This window comes from Balaenoptera borealis (genome assembly GCF_965194805.1).
Source record: "Balaenoptera borealis genome assembly, contig: HAP1_SCAFFOLD_1423, whole genome shotgun sequence".
NCBI lineage: Eukaryota > Metazoa > Chordata > Mammalia > Artiodactyla > Balaenopteridae > Balaenoptera > Balaenoptera borealis.
Window position 1 is genome coordinate 46327 of NW_028122800.1, and position 23096 is coordinate 69422.

Below are 23096 nucleotides of genomic sequence, written 5' to 3' on the forward strand. Positions count from 1 at the left end.
TTAAATTTAAAAAACAAACATAAGTAAGGAGACATAAACTTCTGGGGGCTTGTCCCAGCACATTCCACTCTAATTTACAACCTCGGAACACTACCTCCAGGAAGACTCTGTTGCCGTAGTAACAAGAGTTGAGAACGTAATAATGCTGCGGCCTTGGGGCTGTTTCCCACAACAGCAGCTTTAAACCCAGTACTAATAGTTGCTTAATAGTCACAAGGACTGCAGGGCTCTAAATGACACCTGCCCTAAAAAATGCCCTGCGGTAGGGAATAGGCAAGAAAATTCAACACATGAGAAATTTTTCAATAAGTCAATAAGAGGAGGGAAGTTGTACTCACTCTTTAAAAAAAAGGAAAAGAAAAAAAAGGACATGCCTAAAGCTCAGTAGAATGAATTACTAGACACATGCAAATTCAAATTCAAAAGGGTTTCAGCTCACACCAGTCATTTCCATCAGCAAAATGTCTACAAACTATAAATGCTGAAGGAGTTTTAGAGAACTGTGTACCTTCTAGATCCTGGTTGGATGTAAAGTGGTAACAGCACAAACGCAAAGTGAATTGAGCTGTTGAAAAGGTAAAAATTGAGCTACCATATAATGCGGCAGGTCACCTTTTGGGCCTATAACCTAAGACCACCTGAATCAGAAAGACACAGGCAGGCAAATGAGCACTGCAGCAATATTGAAATAGCCAAGACATGGAAGCAGAAAAAAGGTTCATAAACAGATGAATGGACAAAGAAGAAGTGGTATACGTACCAAATAGAATAGTAGCCTCGGGAAAAAAATGAACAATGCCGTTTTCAGGACTACAGTTGAGCCTAGAAATAATCATATAAGGTTAAGTAACTCAAAAGGGTACGACAAATATCCTATTATAACATTTATACATGTTATCCTAAGATAGCTACCAATGAACATATTTCCACAGAAAAAGACACTCACAGACTTATGAAATAAACTAATGGTTAGACAAAATGAAAGGTGGGAGGATGGGTAAACTAGGGCTATGGGGTTAACATACATATACTAATGTATGTTAAGTGTATAAAAACATATAACAGATAAACTGTATGAATTATATAATCACCAATACCTTTAAAATATACATTCTGTAATCACATACATGGTAACAGAATCCGAAGATGAACAGACATATGTAGGAATCATTGAGCAGTTTCTGTACAGCCAGACAATCAAAACACTCTAATCAAATTTACTCCGATAAGAAATAGAAATTAAATTTAAAAACAAACCTAAGTAAGGAGACATAAACTTCTGGGGGCTTGTCCCAGCACAATCCACTCTAATTTACAACCTCGGAACACTACCTCCAGGAAGATTCTGTTGCCCTAGTAACAAGAGATGAGAACGTAATAATGCTGCCGCCTTGTGGCTCTTTCCCACAACAGCAGCATTAAACCCAGTGCTAATGGTTGCTTAATAGTCACAAGGACTGCAGGGCTCTAAATGACACCTGCCCTGAAAAATGCCCTGGGGTAGGGAATAGGCAATAATATTCAACACATGAGAAATTTTTCAAGAAGTCAATAAGAGGAGGGAAGTTGTACTCACTCTTTAAAAAAAAAGGAAAAGGAAAAAAAAGGACATGCCTAAAGCTCAGTAGAATGAATTATTAGACACATGCAAATTCAAATTCAAAAAGGTTTCAGCTCACACCAGTCGTTTCCATCAGCAAAATGTCTACAAACTATAAATGCTGAAGGGGTTTTAGAGAACTGTGTACCTTCTAGCTGCTGGTGGGATGTAAAGTGGTAACAGCACTAACACAAACTGAATGGACCTGCTTGAAAAGATAAAAATTGAGCTACCATATGATGCGGCAGGTCACCTTTTGGGCCTATAACCTAAGACCACCTGAATCGGAAAGACACAGGCAGGCAAATGAGCACTGCAGCAATATTGAAATAGCCAAGACATGGAAGCAGAAAAAAGGTTCATAAACAGATGAATGGACAAAGAAGAAGTGGTATACGTACCAAATAGAATAGTAGCCTCGGGAAAAAAATGAACAATGCCGTTTTCAGGACTACAGTTGAGCCTAGAAATAATCATATAAGGTTAAGTAACTCAAAAGGGTACGACAAATATCCTATGATAATATTTATACATGTTATCCTAAGATTGCTACCAATGAACATATTTCCACAGAAAAAGACACTCACAGACTTATGAAATAAACTAATGGTTAGCAAAATGAAAGGTGGGAGGATGGGTAAATTAGGACTATGGGGTTAACATACATATACTAATGTATGTTAAGTGTATAACAACATATAACAGATAAACTGTATGAATTATATAATCACCAATACCTTTAAAATATACATTTTGTAATCACATACATGGTAACAGGACCCGAAGATGAACAGACATATGTATGAATCATTGAGCAGATCCTGTACAGCCAGGCAATCAAAACACTCTAATCAAATTTACGCTGATAAGAAATAGAAATGAAATTTAAAAAACAAACATAAGTAAGGAGACATAAACTTCTGGGGGCTTGTCCCAGCACATTCCACTCTAATTTACAACCTCAGAACACTACCTCCAGGAAGATTCTGTTGCCCTAGTAACAAGAGTTGAGAACGTAATAATGCTGCCGCCTTGTGGCTCTTTCCCACAACAGCAGCTTTAAACCCAGTGCTAATGGTTGCTTAATAGTCACAACGACTGCAGGGGTCTAAATGACATCTGCCCTCAAAAAGTGCCCTTGGGTAGGGAATAGGCAAGAAAATTCAACACATGAGAAATTTTTCAAAAAGTGAATATGAAGAGGGAAGTTGTACTCACACTTTAACAAAAAAAGGAAAAGAAGAAAAAGGATATGCCTAAAGATCAGTATAAGGAATTATTCGCCACATGCGTATCCAACCTCCATAAAGGTTTCAGCTCACAACAGTCAAATGGCCATCAGCAAAAAGTCTACAAACTATAAATGCTGAAGGGGTTTTAGAGAAATGTGTACCTTCTATCTGCTGCTGGGATGTAAAGTGGTAACAGCACTAACGCAAACTGAATGGAGCTGCTTGAAAAGGTAAAAATTGAGCTACCATATGATGCGGCAGGGCACCTCTTCGGCTTATAACCTAAGACTACCAGAATCGGAAAGACACAGACAGTCAAATGTGCACTGCAGCAATATGGAAATAGCAAAGACATGGAAGCAAAAAAAATGTCCATAAACAGATGAATGGACAGAGAAGAAGTGGTATATGGACAGAATGCAATAGTAGCCTCGGGGAAAAAATGAACAATGCCGTTTTCAGGACTAGAGTTGAGCCTAGAAATAATCATATAAGGTTAAGTAAGTCAAAAGGGTATGACAAATATCCTATGATATCATTTATACATGTTATCCTAAGATTGCTACCAATGAACATATTTCCACAGAAAAAGACACTCACAGACTTATGAAATAAACTAATGGTTAGCCAAAATGAAAGGTGGGAGGATGGGTAAATTAGGACTATGGGATTAACATACATATACTAATGTATGTTAAGTGTATAAAAACATATAACAGATAAACTGTATGAATTATATAATCACCAATACCTTTAAAATATACATTCTGTAATAACATACATGGTAACAGAATCCGAAGATGAACAGACATATGTAGGAATCATTGAGCAGTTTCTGTACAGCAAGACAATCAAAACACTCTAATCAAATTTACTCCGATAAGAAATAGAAATTAAATTTAAAAAACAAACCTAAGTAAGGAGACATAAACTTCTGGGGGCTTGTCCCAGCACATTCCACTCTAATTTACAACCTCGGAACACTACCTCCAGGAAGATTCTGTTGCCCTAGTAACAAGAGATGAGAACGTAATAATGCTGCCGCCTTGTGGCTCTTTCCCACAACAGCAGCTTTAAACCCAGTGCTAATGGTTGCTTAATAGTCACATGGACTGCAGGGCTCTAAATGACACCTGCCCTGAAAAATGCCCTGGGGTAGGGAATAAGCAAGAATATTCAACACATGAGAAATTTTTCAAGAAGTCAATAAGAGGAGGGAAGTTGTATTCACTCTTTAAAGAAAAAGGAAAAGAAAAAAAAGGACATGCCTAAAGCTCAGTAGAATGAATTATTAGACACATGCAAATTCAAATTCAAAGAGGTTTCAGCTCACACCAGTCGTTTCCATCAGCAAAATGTCTACAAACTATAAATGCTGAAGGGGTTTTAGAGAACTGTGTACCTTCTAGCTGCTGGTGGGATGTAAAGTGGTAACAGCACTAACACAAACTGAATGGAGCTGCTTGAAAAGATAAAAATTGAGCTACCATATGATGCGGCAGGTCACCTTTTGGGCCTATAACCTAAGACCACCTGAATCGGAAAGACACAGGCAGGCAAATGAGCACTGCAGCAATATTGAAATAGCCAAGACATGGAAGCAGAAAAAAGGTTCATAAACAGATGAATGGACAAAGAAGAAGTGGTATACGTACCAAATAGAATAGTAGCCTCGGGAAAAAAATGAACAATGCCGTTTTCAGGACTACAGTTGAGCCTAGAAATAATCATATAACGTTAAGTAACTCAAAAGGGTACGACAAATATCCTATGATAACATTTATACATGTTATCCTAAGATTGCTACCAATGAACATATTTCCACAGAAAAAGACACTCACAGACTTATCAAATAAACTAATGGTTAGCCAAAATGAAAGGTGGGAGGATGGGTAAATTAGGACTATGGGGTTAACATACATATACTAATGTATGTTAAGTGTATAAAAACATATAACAGATAAACTGTATGAATTATATAATCACCAATACCTTTAAAATATACATTTTGTAATCACATACATGGTAACAGGACGCGAAGATGAACAGACATATGTATGAATCATTGAGCAGATTCTGTACAGCCAGGCAATCAAAACACTCTAATCAAATTTACTTTGATAAGAAATAGAAATTAAATTTAAAAAACAAACATAAGTAAGGAGACATAAACTTCTGGGGGCTTGTCCCAGCACATTCCACTCTAATTTACAACCTCGGATCACTACCTCCAGGAAGACTCTGTTGCTGTAGTAACAAGAGTTGAGAACGTAATAATGCTGCCGCCTTGTGGCTGTTTGCCACAACAGCAGCTTTAAACCCAGTGCTAATAGTTGCTTAATAGTCACAAGGACTGCAGGGCTCTAAATGACACCTGCCTTGAAAAATGCCCTGGGGTAGGGAATAGGCAAGAAAATTCAACACATGAGAAATTTTTCAAGAAGTCAATAAGAGGAGGGAAGTTGTACTCACTCTTTAAAAAAAAAGGAAAAGAAAAAAAAGGACATGCCTAAAGCTCAGTATAAGGAATTATTCGCCACATGCGTATCCAACCTCCATAAAGGTTTCAGCTCACAACAGTCAAATGGCCATCAGCAAAAAGTCTACAAACTATAAATGCTGAAGGTGTTTTAGAGAAATGTGTACCTTCTATCTGCTGCTGGGATGTAAAGTGGTAACAGCACTAACGCAAACTGAACGGAGCCGCTTGAAAAGGTAGAAATTGAGCTACCATATGATGCGGCAGGGCACCTCTCGGGCTTATAACCTAAGACCACCAGAATCGGAAAGACACAGGCAGTCAAATGTGCACTGCAGCAATACTGAAATAGCCAAGACATGGAAGGAAAAAAAGGTCCATAAACAGATGAATGGACAGAGAAGAAGTGGTATATGGACAGAATGGAATAGTAGCCTCGGGAAAAAAATGAACAATGCCGTTTTCAGGACTACAGTAGAGCCTAGAAATAATAATATAAGGTTAAGTAAGTCAAAAGGGTATGACAAATATCCTATGATATCATGTATACATGTTATCCTAAGATTGCTACCAATGAACATATTTCCACAGAAAAAGACACTCACAGACTTATGAAATAAACTAATGGTTAGCCAAAATGAAAGGGGGGAGGATGGGTAAATTAGGACTATGGGATTAACATAAATATACTAATGTATGTTACATGTATATAAACATATAACAGATAAACTGTATGAATTATATAATCACCAATACCTTTAAAATATACATTTTGTAATCACATACATGGTAAGAGGACCCGAAGATGAACAGACATATGTATGAATCACTGAGCAGATCCTGTACAGCCAGGCAATCAAAACACTCTAATCAAATTTACTCCGATAAGAAATAGAAATTAAATTTAAAAAAACAAACATAAGTAAGGAGACATAAACTTCTGGGGGCTTGTCCCAGCACATTCCACTCTAATTTACAACCTCGGAACACTACCTCCAGGAAGATTCTGTTGCCCTAGTAACAAGAGATGAGAACGTAATAATGCTGCTGCCTTGTGGCTCTTTACCACAACAGCAGCTTTAAACCCAGTGCTAATGGTTGCTTAATAGTCACAAGGACTGCAGGCCTCTAAATGACACCTGCCCTGAAAAATGCCCTGGGGTAGGGAATAGGCAATAATATTCAACACATGAGAAATTTTTCAAGAAGTCAATAAGAGGAGGGAAGTTGTACTCACTCTTTAAAAAAAAAGGAAAAGGAAAAAAAAGGACATGCCTAAAGCTCAGTAGAATGAATTATTAGACACATGCAAATTCAAATTCAAAAAGGTTTCAGCTCACACCAGTCGTTTCCATCAGCAAAATGTCTACAAACTATAAATGCTGAAGGGGTTTTAGAGAACTGTGTACCTTCTAGCTGCTGGTGGGATGTAAAGTGGTAACAGCACTAACACAAACTGAATGGACCTGCTTGAAAAGATAAAAATTGAGCTACCATATGATGCGGCAGGTCACCTTTTGGGCCTATAACCTAAGACCACCTGAATTGGAAAGACACAGGCAGGCAAATGAGCACTGCAGCAATATTGAAATAGCCAAGACATGGAAGCAGAAAAAAGGTTCATAAACAGATGAATGGACAAAGAAGAAGTGGTATACGTACCAAATAGAATAGTAGCCTCGGGAAAAAAATGAACAATGCCGTTTTCAGGACTACAGTTGAGCCTAGAAATAATCATATAAGGTTAAGTAACTCAAAAGGGTACGACAAATATCCTATGAAAACATTTATACATGTTATCCTAAGATTGCTACCAATGAACATATTTCCACAGAAAAAGACACTCACAGACTTATCAAATAAACTAATGGTTAGCCAAAATGAAAGGTGGGAGGATGGGTAAATTAGGACTATGGGGTTAACATACATATACTAATGTATGTTAAGTGTATAAAAACATATAACAGATAAACTGTATGAATTATATAATCACCAATACCTTCAAAATATACATTTTGTAATCACATACATGGTAACAGGACCCGAAGATGAACAGACATATGTATGAATCATTGAGCAGATTCTGTACAGCCAGGCAATCAAAACACTCTAATCAAATTTACTCTGATAAGAAATAGAAATGAAATTTAAAAAACAAACATAAGTAAGGAGACATAAACTTCTGGGGGCTTGTCCCAGCACATTCCACTCTAATTTACAACCTCGGAACACTACCTCCAGGAAGACTCTGTTGCCGTAGTAACAAGAGTTGAGAACGTAATAATGCTGCGGCCTTGTGGCTGTTTCCCACAACAGCAGCTTTAAACCCAGTACTAATAGTTGCTTAATAGTCACAAGGACTGCAGGGCTCTAAATGACACCTGCCCTGAAAAATGCCCTGGGGTAGGGAATAGGCAAGAAAATTCAACACATGAGAAATTTTTCAAGAAGTCAATAAGAGGAGGGAAGTTGTACTCACTCTTTAAAAAAAAAGGAAAAGAAAAAAAAGGACACGCCTAAAGCTCAGTATAAGGAATTATTAGACACATGCAAATTCAAATTCAACAAGGTTTCAGCTCACACCAGTCATTTCCATCAGCAAAATATCTATAAACTATAAATGCTGAAGGGGTTTTAGAGAACTGTGTACATTCTAGCTGCTGGTGGGATGTAAAGTGGTAACAGCACTAACGCAAACTGAATGGAGCTTCTTGAAAAGGTAAAAATTGAGCTACCATATGATGCAGCAGGTCACCCTTTGGGCCTATAACCTAAGACCACCTGAATCGGAAAGACACAGGCAGGCAAATGAGCACTGCAGCAATATTGAAATAGCCAAGACATGGAAGCAGAAAAAAGGTTCATAAACAGATGAATGGACAAAGAAGAAGTAGTATACGTACCAAATAGAATAGTAGCCTGGGGAAAAAAATGAACAACGCCGTTTTCAGGACTACAGTTGAGCCTAGAAATAATCATATAAGGTTAAGTAACTCAAAAGGGTACGACAAAGATCCTATGATAATATTTATACATGTTATCCTAAGATTGCTACCAATGAACATATTTCCACAGAAAAAGACACTCACAGACTTATGAAATAAACTAATGGTTAGCAAAATGAAAGGTGGGAGGATGGGTAAATTAGGACTATGGGGTTAACATACATATACTAATGTATGTTAAGTGTATAAAAACATATAACAGATAAACTGTATGAATTATATAATCACCAATACCTTTAAAATATACATTCTGTAATCACATACATGGTAACAGAACCCGAAGATGAACAGACATATGTAGGAATCATTGAGCAGTTTCTGTACAGCCAGACAATCAAAACACTCTAATCAAATTTACTCCGATAAGAAATAGAAATTAAATTTAAAAAACAAACCTAAGTAAGGAGACATAAACTTCTGGGGGCTTGTCCCAGCACATTCCACTCTAATTTACAACCTCGGAACACTACCTCCAGGAAGATTCTGTTGCCCTAGTAACAAGAGATGAGAACGTAATAATGCTGCCGCCTTGTGGCTCTTTCCCACAACAGCAGCTTTAAACCCAGTGCTAATGGTTGCTTAATAGTCACATGGACTGCAGGGCTCTAAATGACACCTGCCCTGAAAAATGCCCTGGGGTAGGGAATAGGCAATAATATTCAACACATGAGAAATATTTTAAGAAGTCAATAAGAGGAGGGAAGTTGTACTCACTCTTTAAAAAAAAAGGAAAAGAAAAAAAAGGACATGCCTAAAGCTCAGTAGAATGAATTATTAGACACATGCAAATTCAAATTCAACAAGGTTTCAGCTCACACCAGTCATTTCCATCAGCAAAATGTCTATAAACTATAAATGCTGAAGGGGTTTTAGAGAACTGTGTACCTTCTAGCTGCTGGTGGGATGTAAAGTGGTAACAGCACTAACGCAAACTGAATGGAGCTTCTTGAAAAGGTAAAAATTGAGCTACCATATGATGCAGCAGGTCACCCTTTGGGCCTATAACCTAAGACCACCTGAATCGGAAAGACACAGGCAGGCAAATGAGCACTGCAGCAATATTGAAATAGCCAAGACATGGAAGCAGAAAAAAGGTTCATAAACAGATGAATGGACAAAGAAGAAGTAGTATACGTACCAAATAGAATAGTAGCCTGGGGAAAAAAATGAACAACGCCGTTTTCAGGACTACAGTTGAGCCTAGAAATAATCATATAAGGTTAAGTAACTCAAAAGGGTACGACAAAGATCCTATGATAATATTTATACATGTTATCCTAAGATTGCTACCAATGAACATATTTCCACAGAAAAAGACACTCACAGACTTATGAAATAAACTAATGGTTAGCAAAATGAAAGGTGGGAGGATGGGTAAATTAGGACTATGGGGTTAACATACATATACTAATGTATGTTAAGTGTATAAAAACATATAACAGATAAACTGTATGAATTATATAATCACCAATACCTTTAAAATATATATTCTGTAATCACATACATGGTAACAGAACCCAAAGATGAACAGACATATGTAGGAATCATTGAGCAGTTTCTGTACAGCCAGACAATCAAAACACTCTAATCAAATTTACTCCGATAAGAAATAGAAATTAAATTTAAAAAACAAACCTAAGTAAGGAGACATAAACTTCTGGGGGCTTGTCCCAGCACATTCCACTCTAATTTACAACCTCGGAACACTACCTCCAGGAAGATTCTGTTGCCCTAGTAACAAGAGATGAGAACGTAATAATGCTGCCGCCTTGTGGCTCTTTCCCACAACAGCAGCTTTAAACCCAGTGCTACTGGTTGCTTAATAGTCACATGGACTGCAGGGCTCTAAATGACACCTGCCCTGAAAAATGCCCTGGGGTAAGGAATAGGCAAGAATATTCAACACATGAGAAATTTTTCAAGAAATCAATAAGAGGAGGGAAGTTGTACTCACTCTTTAAAAAAAAAGGAAAGGAAAAAAAAGGACATGCCTAAAGCTCAGTATAAGGAATTATTCGCCACATGCTTATCCAACCTCCATAAAGGTTTCAGCTCACAACAGTCAAATGGCCATCAGCAAAAAGTCTACAAACTATAAATGCTGAAGGGGTTTTAGAGAAATGTGTACCTTCTATCTGCTGCTGGGATGTAAAGTTGTAACAGCACTAACGCAAACTGAATGGAGCCGCTTGAAAAGGTAGAAATTGAGCTACCATATGATGCGGCAGGGCACCTCTCGGGCTTATAACCTAAGACCACCAGAATCGGAAAGACACAGGCAGTCAAATGTGCACTGCAGCAATACTGAAATAGCCAAGACATGGAAGGAAAAAAAGGTCCATAAACAGATGAATGGACAGAGAAGAAGTGGTATATGGACAGAATGGAATAGTAGCCTAGGGAAAAAAATGAACAATGCCGTTTTCAGGACTACAGTAGAGCCTAGAAATAATAATATAAGGTTAAGTAAGTCAAAAGGGTATGACAAATATCCTATGATATCATTTATACATGTTATCCTAAGATTGCTACCAATGAACATATTTCCACAGAAAAAGACACTCACAGACTTATGAAATAAACTAATGGTTAGCAAAATGAAAGGTGGGAGGATGGGTAAATTAGGACTATGGGGTTAACATACATATACTAATGTATGTTAAGTGTATAAAAACATATAACAGATAAACTGTATGAATTATATAATCACCAATACCTTTAAAATATACATTTTGTAATCACATACATGGTAACAGGACCCGAAGATGAACAGACATATGTATGAATCATTGAGCAGATTCTGTACAGCCAGGCAATCAAAACACTCTAATCAAATTTACTCTGATAAGAAATAGAAATTAAATTTAAAAAACAAACATAAGTAAGGAGACATAAACTTCTGGGGGCTTGTCCCAGCACATTCCACTCTAATTTACAACCTCGGAACACTACCTCCAGGAAGACTCTGTTGCCGTAGTAACAAGTGTTGAGAACGTAATAATGCTGCTGCCTTGTGGCTGTTTCCCACAACAGCAGCTTTAAACCCAGTACTAATAGTTGCTTAATAGTCACAAGGACTGCAGGGCTCTAAATGACACCTGCCCTGAAAAATGCCCTGGGGTAAGGAATAGGCAAGAAAATTCAACACATGAGAAATTTTTCAAGAAGTCAATAAGAGGAGGGAAGTTGTACTCACTCTTTAAAAAAAAAGGAAAAGAAAAAAAAGGACATGCCTAAACCTCAGTATAAGGAATTATTAGACACATGCAAATGCAAATTCAAAAAGGTTTCAGCTCACACCAGTCATTTCCATCAGCAAAATGTCTACAAACTATAAATGCTGAAGGAGTTTTAGAGAACTGTGTACCTTCTAGATCCTGGTTGGATGTAAAGTGGTAACAGCACTAACGCAAACTGAATTGAGCTGTTGAAAAGGTAAAAATTGAGCTACCATATGATGCGGCAGGTCACCTTTTGGGCCTATAACCTAAGACCACCTGAATCGGAAAGACACAGGCAGGCAAATGAGCACTGCAGCAATATTGAAATAGCCAAGACATGGAAGCAGAAAAAAGGTTCATAAACAGATGAATGGACAAAGAAGAAGTGGTATACGTACCAAATAGAATAGTAGCCTCGGGAAAAAAATGAACAATGCCGTTTTCAGGACTACAGTTGAGCCTAGAAATAATCATATAAGGTTAAGTAACTCAAAAGGGTACGACAAATATCCTATGAAAACATTTATACATGTTATCCTAAGATTGCTACCAATGAACATATTTCCACAGAAAAAGACACTCACAGACTTATGAAATAAACTAATGGTTAGCAAAATGAAAGGTGGGAGGATGGGTAAATTAGGACTATGGGGTTAACATACATATACTAATGTATGTTAAGTGTATAAAAACATATAACAGATAAACTGTATGAATTATATAATCACCAATACCTTTAAAATATACATTCTGTAATCACATACATGGTAACAGAACCCGAAGATGAACAGACATATGTAGGAATCATTGAGCAGTTTCTGTACAGCCAGACAATCAAAACACTCTAATCAAATTTACTCCGATAAGAAATAGAAATTAAATTTAAAAAACAAACCTAAGTAAGGAGACATAAACTTCTGGGGGCTTGTCCCAGCACATTCCACTCTAATTTACAACCTCGGAACACTACCTCCAGGAAGATTCTGTTGCCCTAGTAACAAGAGATGAGAACGTAATAATGCTGCCGCCTTGTGGCTCTTTCCCACAACAGCAGCTTTAAACCCAGTGCTAATGGTTGCTTAATAGTCACATGGACTGCAGGGCTCTAAATGACACCTGCCCTGAAAAATGCCCTGGGGTAGGGAATAGGCAAGAATATTCAACACATGAGAAATTTTTCAAGAAGTCAATAAGAGGAGGGAAGTTATACTCACTCTTTAAAAAAAAGGAAAAGAAAAAAAAGGACATGCCTAAAGCTCAGTAGAATGAATTATTAGACACATGCAAATTCAAATTCAAAAAGGTTTCAGCTCACACCAGTCGTTTCCATCAGCAAAATGTCTACAAACTATAAATGCTGAAGGGGTTTTAGAGAACTGTGTACCTTCTAGCTGCTGGTGGGATGTAAAGTGGTAACAGCACTAACACAAACTGAATGGAGCTGCTTGAAAAGATAAAAATTGAGCTACCATATGATGCGGCAGGTCACCTTTTGGGCCTATAACCTAAGACCACCTGAATCGGAAAGACACAGGCAGGCAAATGAGCACTGCAGCAATATTGAAATAGCCAAGACATGGAAGCAGAAAAAAGGTTCATAAACAGATGAATGGACAAAGAAGAAGTGGTATACGTACCAAATAGAATAGTAGCCTCGGGGAAAAAATGAACAATGCCGTTTTCAGGACTACAGTTGAGCCTAGAAATAATCATATAACGTTAAGTAACTCAAAAGGGTACGACAAATATCCTATGAAAACATTTATACATGTTATCCTAAGATTGCTACCAATGAACATATTTCCACAGAAAAAGACACTCACAGACTTATCAAATAAACTAATGGTTAGCCAAAATGAAAGGTGGGAGGATGGGTAAATTAGGACTATGGGGTTAACATACATATACTAATGTATGTTAAGTGTATAAAAACATATAACAGATAAACTGTATGAATTATATAATCACCAATACCTTTAAAATATACATTTTGTAATCACATACATGGTAACAGGACCCGAAGATGAACAGACATATGTATGAATCATTGAGCAGATTCTGTACAGCCAGGCAATCAAAACACTCTAATCAAATTTACTCTGATAAGAAATAGAAATTAAATTTAAAAAACAAACATAAGTAAGGAGACATAAACTTCTGGGGGCTTGTCCCAGCACATTCCACTCTAATTTACAACCTCGGAACACTACCTCCAGGAAGACTCTGTTGCCGTAGTAACAAGAGTTGAGAACGTAATAATGCTGCGGCCTTGTGGCTGTTTCCCACAATAGCAGCTTTAAACCCAGTACTAATAGTTGCTTAATAGTCACAAGGACTGCAGGGCTCTAAATGACACCTGCCCTGAAAAATGCCCTGGGGTAGGGAATAGGCAAGAAAATTCAACACATGAGAAATTTTTCAAGAAGTCAATAAGAGGAGGGAAGTTGTACTCACTCTTTAAAAAAAAAGGAAAAGAAAAAAAAGGACATGCCTAAAGCTCAGTATAAGGAATTATTAGACACATGCAAATTCAAATTCAACAAGGTTTCAGCTCACACCAGTCATTTCCATCAGCAAAATGTCTAGAAACTATAAATGCTGAAGGGGTTTTAGAGAACTGTGTACCTTCTAGCTGCTGGTGGGATGTAAAGTGGTAACAGCACTAACGCAAACTGAATGGAGCTTCTTGAAAAGGTAAAAATTGAGCTACCATATGATGCAGCAGGTCACCCTTTGGGCCTATAACCTAAGACCACCTGAATCGGAAAGACACAGGCAGGCAAATGAGCACTGCAGCAATATTGAAATAGCCAAGACATGGAAGCAGAAAAAAGGTTCATAAACAGATGAATGGACAAAGAAGAAGTAGTATACGTACCAAATAGAATAGTAGCCTGGGGAAAAAAATGAACAACGCCGTTTTCAGGACTACAGTTGAGCCTAGAAATAATCATATATGGTTACGTAACTCAAAAGGGTACGACAAAGATCCTATGATAATATTTATACATGTTATCCTAAGATTGCTACCAATGAACATATTTCCACAGAAAAAGACACTCACAGACTTATGAAATAAACTAATGGTTAGCAAAATGAAAGGTGGGAGGATGGATAAATTAGGACTATGGGGTTAACATACATATACTAATGTATGTTAAGTGTATAAAAACATATAACAGATAAACTGTATGAATTATATAATCACCAATACCTTTAAAATATACATTCTGTAATCACATACATGGTAACAGAACCCGAAGATGAACAGACATATGTAGGAATCATTGAGCAGTTTCTGTACAGCCAGACAATCAAAACACTCTAATCAAAATTACTCCGATAAGAAATAGAAATTAAATTTAAAAAACAAACCTAAGTAAGGAGACATAAACTTCTGGGGGCTTGTCCCAGCACATTCCACTCTAATTTACAACCTCGGAAACTACCTCCAGGAAGATTCTGTTGCCCTAGTAACAAGAGATGAGAACGTAATAATGCTGCCGCCTTGTGGCTCTTTCCCACAACAGCAGCTTTAAACCCAGTGCTAATGGTTGCTTAATAGTCACATGGACTGCAGGGCTCTAAATGACACCTGCCCTGAAAAATGCCCTGGGGTAGGGAATAGGCAAGAATATTCAACACATGAGAAATTTTTCAAGAAGTCAATAAGAGGAGGGAAGTTGTACTCACTCTTTAAAAAAAAGGAAAAGAAAAAAAAGGACATGCCTAAAGCTCAGTAGAATGAATTATTAGACACATGCAAATTCAAATTCAAAAAGGTTTCAGCTCACACCAGTCGTTTCCATCAGCAAAATGTCTACAAACTATAAATGCTGAAGGGGTTTTAGAGAAATGTGTACCTTCTAGCTGCTCGTGGGATGTAAAGTGGTAACAGCACTAACACAAACTGAATGGAGCTGCTTGAAAAGATAAAAATTGAGCTACCATATGATGCGGCAGGTCACCTTTTGGGCCTATAACCTAAGACCACCTGAATCGGAAAGACACAGGCAGGCAAATGAGCACTGCAGCAATATTGAAATAGCCAAGACATGGAAGCAGAAAAAAGGTTCATAAACAGATGAATGGACAAAGAAGAAGTGGTATACGTACCAAATAGAATAGTAGCCTCGGGGAAAAAATGAACAATGCCGTTTTCAGGACTACAGTTGAGCCTAGAAATAATCATATAACGTTAAGTAACTCAAAAGGGTACGACAAATATCCTATGAAAACATTTATACATGTTATCCTAAGATTGCTACCAATGAACATATTTCCACAGAAAAAGACACTCACAGACTTATCAAATAAACTAATGGTTAGCCAAAATGAAAGGTGGGAGGATGGGTAAATTAGGACTATGGGGTTAACATACATATACTAATGTATGTTAAGTGTATAAAAACATATAACAGATAAACTGTATGAATTATATAATCACCAATACCTTTAAAATATACATTTTGTAATCACATACATGGTAACAGGACCCGAAGATGAACAGACATATGTATGAATCATTGAGCAGATTCTGTACAGCCAGGCAATCAAAACACTCTAATCAAATTTACTCTGATAAGAAATAGAAATTAAATTTAAAAAACAAACATAAGTAAGGAGACATAAACTTCTGGGGGCTTGTCCCAGCACATTCCACTCTAATTTACAACCTCGGAACACTACCTCCAGGAAGACTCTGTTGCCGTAGTAAGAAGAGTTGAGAACGTAATAATGCTGCGGCCTTGTGGCTGTTTCCCACAATAGCAGCTTTAAACTCAGTACTAATAGTTGCTTAATAGTCACAAGGACTGCAGGGCTCTAAATGACACCTGCCCTGAAAAATGCCCTGGGGTAGGGAATAGGCAAGAAAATTCAACACATGAGAAATTTTTCAAGAAGTCAATAAGAGGAGGGAAGTTGTACTCACTCTTTAAAAAAAAAGGAAAAGAAAAAAAAGGACATGCCTAAAGCTCAGTATAAGGAATTATTAGACACATGCAAATTCAAATTCAACAAGGTTTCAGCTCACACCAGTCATTTCCATCAGCAAAATGTCTATAAACTATAAATGCTGAAGGGGTTTTAGAGAACTGTGTACCTTCTAGCTGCTGGTGGGATGTAAAGTGGTAACAGCACTAACGCAAACTGAATGGAGCTTCTTGAAAAGGTAAAAATTGAGCTACCATATGATGCAGCAGGTCACCCTTTGGGCCTATAACCTAAGACCACCTGAATCGGAAAGACACAGGCAGGCAAATGAGCACTGCAGCAATATTGAAATAGCCAAGACATGGAAGCAGAAAAAAGGTTCATAAACAGATGAATGGACAAAGAAGAAGTAGTATACGTACCAAATAGAATAGTAGCCTGGGGAAAAAAATGAACAACGCCGTTTTCAGGACTACAGTTGAGCCTAGAAATAATCATATAAGGTTAAGTAACTCAAAAGGGTACGACAAAGATCCTATGATAATATTTATACATGTTATCCTAAGATTGCTACCAATGAACATATTTCCACAGAAAAAGACACTCACAGACTTATGAAATAAACTAATGGTTAGCAAAATGAAAGGTGGGAGGATGGGTAAATTAGGACTATGGGGTTAACATACATATACTAATGTATGTTAAGTGTATAAAAACATATAACAGATAAACTGTATGAATTATATAATCACCAATACCTTTAAAATATACATTCTGTAATCACATACATGGTAACAGAACCCGAAGATGAACAGACATATGTAGGAATCATTGAGCAGTTTCTGTACAGCCAGACAATCAAAACACTCTAATCAAATTTACTCCGATAAGAAATAGAAATTAAATTTAAAAAACAAACCTAAGTAAGGAGACATAAACTTCTGGGGGCTTGTCCCAGCACATTCCACTCTAATTTACAACCTCGGAACACTACCTCCAGGAAGATTCTGTTGCCCTAGTAACAAGAGATGAGAACGTAATAATGCTGCCGCCTTGTGGCTCTTTCCCACAACAGCAGCTTTAAACCCAGTGCTAATGGTTGCTTAATAGTCACATGGACTGCAGGGCTCTAAATGACACCTGCCCTGAAAAATGCCCTGGGGTAGGGAATAGGCAATAATATTCAACACATGAGAAATATTTTAAGAAGTCAATAAGAGGAGGGAAGTTGTACTCACTCTTTAAAAAAAAAGGAAAAGAAAAAAAAGGACATGCCTAAAGCTCAGTAGAATGAATTATTAGACACATGCAAATTCAAATTCAACAAGGTTTCAGCTCACACCAGTCATTTCCATCAGCAAAATGTCTATAAACTATAAATGCTGAAGGGGTTTTAGAGAACTGTGTACCTTCTAGCTGCTGGTGGGATGTAAAGTGGTAACAGCACTAACGCAAACTGAATGGAGCTTCTTGAAAAGGTAAAAATTGAGCTACCATATGATGCAGCAGGTCACCCTTTGGGCCTATAACCTAAGACCACCTGAATCGGAAAGACACAGGCAGGCAAATGAGCACTGCAGCAATATTGAAATAGCCAAGACATGGAAGCAGAAAAAAGGTTCATAAACAGATGAATGGACAAAGAAGAAGTAGTATACGTACCAAATAGAATAGTAGCCTGGGGAAAAAAATGAACAACGCCGTTTTCAGGACTACAGTTGAGCCTAGAAATAATCATATAAGGTTAAGTAACTCAAAAGGGTACGACAAAGATCCTATGATAATATTTATACATGTTATCCTAAGATTGCTACCAATGAACATATTTCCACAGAAAAAGACACTCACAGACTTATGAAATAAACTAATGGTTAGCAAAATGAAAGGTGGGAGGATGGGTAAATTAGGACTATGGGGTTAACATACATATACTAATGTATGTTAAGTGTATAAAAACATATAACAGATAAACTGTATGAATTATATAATCACCAATACCTTTAAAATATATATTCTGTAATCACATACATGGTAACAGAACCCAAAGATGAACAGACATATGTAGGAATCATTGAGCAGTTTCTGTACAGCCAGACAATCAAAACACTCTAATCAAATTTACTCCGATAAGAAATAGAAATTAAATTTAAAAAACAAACCTAAGTAAGGAGACATAAACTTCTGGGGGCTTGTCCCAGCACATTCCACTCTAATTTACAACCTCGGAACACTACCTCCAGGAAGATTCTGTTGCCCTAGTAACAAGAGATGAGAACGTAATAATGCTGCCGCCTTGTGGCTCTTTCCCACAACAGCAGCTTTAAACCCAGTGCTACTGGTTGCTTAATAGTCACATGGACTGCAGGGCTCTAAATGACACCTGCCCTGAAAAATGCCCTGGGGTAAGGAATAGGCAAGAATATTCAACACATGAGAAATTTTTCAAGAAATCAATAAGAGGAGGGAAGTTGTACTCACTCTTTAAAAAAAAAGGAAAGGAAAAAAAAGGACATGCCTAAAGCTCAGTATAAGGAATTATTCGCCACATGCTTATCCAACCTCCATAAAGGTTTCAGCTCACAACAGTCAAATGGCCATCAGCAAAAAGTCTACAAACTATAAATGCTGAAGGGGTTTTAGAGAAATGTGTACCTTCTATCTGCTGCTGGGATGTAAAGTTGTAACAGCACTAACGCAAACTGAATGGAGCCGCTTGAAAAGGTAGAAATTGAGCTACCATATGATGCGGCAGGGCACCTCTCGGGCTTATAACCTAAGACCACCAGAATCGGAAAGACACAGGCAGTCAAATGTGCACTGCAGCAATACTGAAATAGCCAAGACATGGAAGGAAAAAAAGGTCCATAAACAGATGAATGGACAGAGAAGAAGTGGTATATGGACAGAATGGAATAGTAGCCTAGGGAAAAAAATGAACAATGCCGTTTTCAGGACTACAGTAGAGCCTAGAAATAATAATATAAGGTTAAGTAAGTCAAAAGGGTATGACAAATATCCTATGATATCATTTATACATGTTATCCTAAGATTGCTACCAATGAACATATTTCCACAGAAAAAGACACTCACAGACTTATGAAATAAACTAATGGTTAGCAAAATGAAAGGTGGGAGGATGGGTAAATTAGGACTATGGGGTTAACATACATATACTAATGTATGTTAAGTGTATAAAAACATATAACAGATAAACTGTATGAATTATATAATCACCAATACCTTTAAAATATACATTTTGTAATCACATACATGGTAACAGGACCCGAAGATGAACAGACATATGTATGAATCATTGAGCAGATTCTGTACAGCCAGGCAATCAAAACACTCTAATCAAATTTACTCTGATAAGAAATAGAAATTAAATTTAAAAAACAAACATAAGTAAGGAGACATAAACTTCTGGGGGCTTGTCCCAGCACATTCCACTCTAATTTACAACCTCGGAACACTACCTCCAGGAAGACTCTGTTGCCGTAGTAACAAGTGTTGAGAACGTAATAATGCTGCTGCCTTGTGGCTGTTTCCCACAACAGCAGCTTTAAACCCAGTACTAATAGTTGCTTAATAGTCACAAGGACTGCAGGGCTCTAAATGACACCTGCCCTGAAAAATGCCCTGGGGTAAGGAATAGGCAAGAAAATTCAACACATGAGAAATTTTTCAAGAAGTCAATAAGAGGAGGGAAGTTGTACTCACTCTTTAAAAAAAAAGGAAAAGAAAAAAAAGGACATGCCTAAACCTCAGTATAAGGAATTATTAGACACATGCAAATGCAAATTCAAAAAGGTTTCAGCTCACACCAGTCATTTCCATCAGCAAAATGTCTACAAACTATAAATGCTGAAGGAGTTTTAGAGAACTGTGTACCTTCTAGATCCTGGTTGGATGTAAAGTGGTAACAGCACTAACGCAAACTGAATTGAGCTGTTGAAAAGGTAAAAATTGAGCTACCATATGATGCGGCAGGTCACCTTTTGGGCCTATAACCTAAGACCACCTGAATCGGAAAGACACAGGCAGGCAAATGAGCACTGCAGCAATATTGAAATAGCCAAGACATGGAAGCAGAAAAAAGGTTCATAAACAGATGAATGGACAAAGAAGAAGTGGTATACGTACCAAATAGAATAGTAGCCTCGGGAAAAAAATGAACAATGCCGTTTTCAGGACTACAGTTGAGCCTAGAAATAATCATATAACGTTAAGTAACTCAAAAGGGTACGACAAATATCCTATGAAAACATTTATACATGTTATCCTAAGATTGCTACCAATGAACATATTTCCACAGAAAAAGACACTCACAGACTTATCAAATAAACTAATGGTTAGCCAAAATGAAAGGTGGGAGGATGGGTAAATTAGGACTATGGGGTTAACATACATATACTAATGTATGTTAAGTGTATAAAAACATATAACAGATAAACTATGAATTATATAATCACCAATACCTTTAAAATATACATTTTGTAATCACATACATGGTAACAGGACCCGAAGATGAACAGACATATGTATGAATCATTGAGCAGATTCTGTACAGCCAAGCAATCAAAACACTCTAATCAAATTTACTCTGATAAGAAATAGAAATTAAATTTAAAAAACAAATATAAGTAAGGAGACATAAACTTCTGGGGGCTTGTCCCAGCACATTCCACTCTAATTTACAACCTCGGAACACTACCTCCAGGAAGACTCTGTTGCCGTAGTAACAAGAGTTGAGAACGCAATAATGCTGCAGCCTTGTGGCTGTTTCCCACAACAGCAGCTTTAAACCCAGTACTAATAGTTGCTTAATAGTCACAAGGACTGCAGGGCTCTAAATGACACCTGCCCTGAAAAATGCCCTGGGGTAAGGAATAGGCAAGAAAATTCAACACATGAGAAATTTTTCAAGAAGTCAATAAGAGGAGGGAAGTTGTACTCACTCTTTAAAAAAAAAGGAAAAGAAAAAAAAGGACATGCCTAAAGCTCAGTATAAGGAATTATTAGACACATGCAAATTCAAATTCAAAAAGGTTTCAGCTCACACCAGTCATTTCCATCAGCAAAATGTCTATAAACTATAAATGCTGAAGGGGTTTTAGAGAACTGTGTACCTTCTAGCTGCTGGTGGGATGTAAAGTGGTAACAGCACTAACGCAAACTGAATGGAGCTTCTTGAAAAGGTAAAAATTGAGCTACCATATGATGCAGCAGGTCACCCTTTGGGCCTATAACCTAAGACAACCTGAATCGGAAAGACACAGGCAGGCAAATGAGCACTGCAGCAATATTGAAATAGCCAAGACATGGAAGCAGAAAAAGGGTTCATAAACAGATGAATGGACAAAGAAGAAGTAGTATACGTACCAAATGGAATAGTAGCCTGGGGAAAAAAATGAACAACGCCGTTTTCAGGACTACAGTTGAGCCTAGAAATAATCATATAAGGTTAACTAACTCAAAAGGGTACGACAAATATCCTATGATAATATTTATACATGTTATCCTAAGATTGCTACCAATGAACATATTTCCACAGAAAAAGACACTCACAGACTTATGAAATAAACTAATGGTTAGCAAAATGAAAGGTGGGAGGATGGGTAAATTAGGACTATGGGGTTAACATACATATACTAATGTATGTTAAGTGTATAAAAACATATGACAGATAAACTGCATGAATTATATAATCACCAATACCTTTAAAATATACATTTTGTAATCACATACATGGTAACAGGACCCGAAGATGAACAGACATATGTATGAATCATTGAGCAGATCCTGTACAGCCAGGCAATCAAAACACTCTAATCAAATTTACGCTGATAAGAAATAGAAATGAAATTTAAAAACAAACATAAGTAAGGAGACATAAACTTCTGGGGGCTTGTCCCAGCACATTCCACTCTAATTTACAACCTCAGAACACTACCTCCAGGAAGATTCTGTTGCCCTAGTAACAAGAGTTGAGAACGTAATAATGCTGCCGCCTTGTGGCTGTTTCCCACAACAGCAGCTTTAAACCCAGTGCTAATGGTTGCTTAATAGTCACAACGACTGCAGGGGTCTAAATGACACCTGCCCTCAAAAAGTGCCCTTGGGTAGGGAATAGGCAAGAAAATTCAACACATGAGAAATTTTTCAAAAAGTGAATATGAAGAGGGAAGTTGTACTCACACTTTAACAAAAAAAGGAAAAGAAGAAAAAGGATATGCCTAAAGATCAGTATAAGGAATTATTCGCCACATGCGTATCCAACCTCCATAAAGGTTTCAGCTCACAACAGTCAAATGGCCATCAGCAAAAATTCTACAAACTATAAATGCTGAAGGGGTTTTAGAGAAATGTGTACCTTCTATCTGCTGCTGGGATGTAAAGTGGTAACAGCACTAACGCAAACTGAATGGAGCCGCTTGAAAAGGTAGAAATTGAGCTACCATATGATGTGGCAGGGCACCTCTCGGGCTTATAACCTAAGACCACCAGAATCGGAAAGACACAGGCAGTCAAATGTGCACTGCAGCAATACTGAAATAGCCAAGACATGGAAGCAACAAAAGGTCCATAAACAGATGAATGGACAGAGAAGAAGTGGTATATGGA

General features: G+C 37.4%; 1 long non-coding RNA gene across 1 annotated transcript; it reads left to right on the forward strand.

The window, feature by feature from the left end:
- Window positions 1-4832: 4832 nt before the first annotated feature.
- On the forward strand, window positions 4833-22870 carry LOC309622036. The gene is made up of 2 exons (XR_014240446.1): window positions 4833-5457; window positions 22726-22870. It is a non-coding gene; the product is annotated as an uncharacterized lncRNA (long non-coding RNA).
- Window positions 22871-23096: the final 226 nt, after the last annotated feature.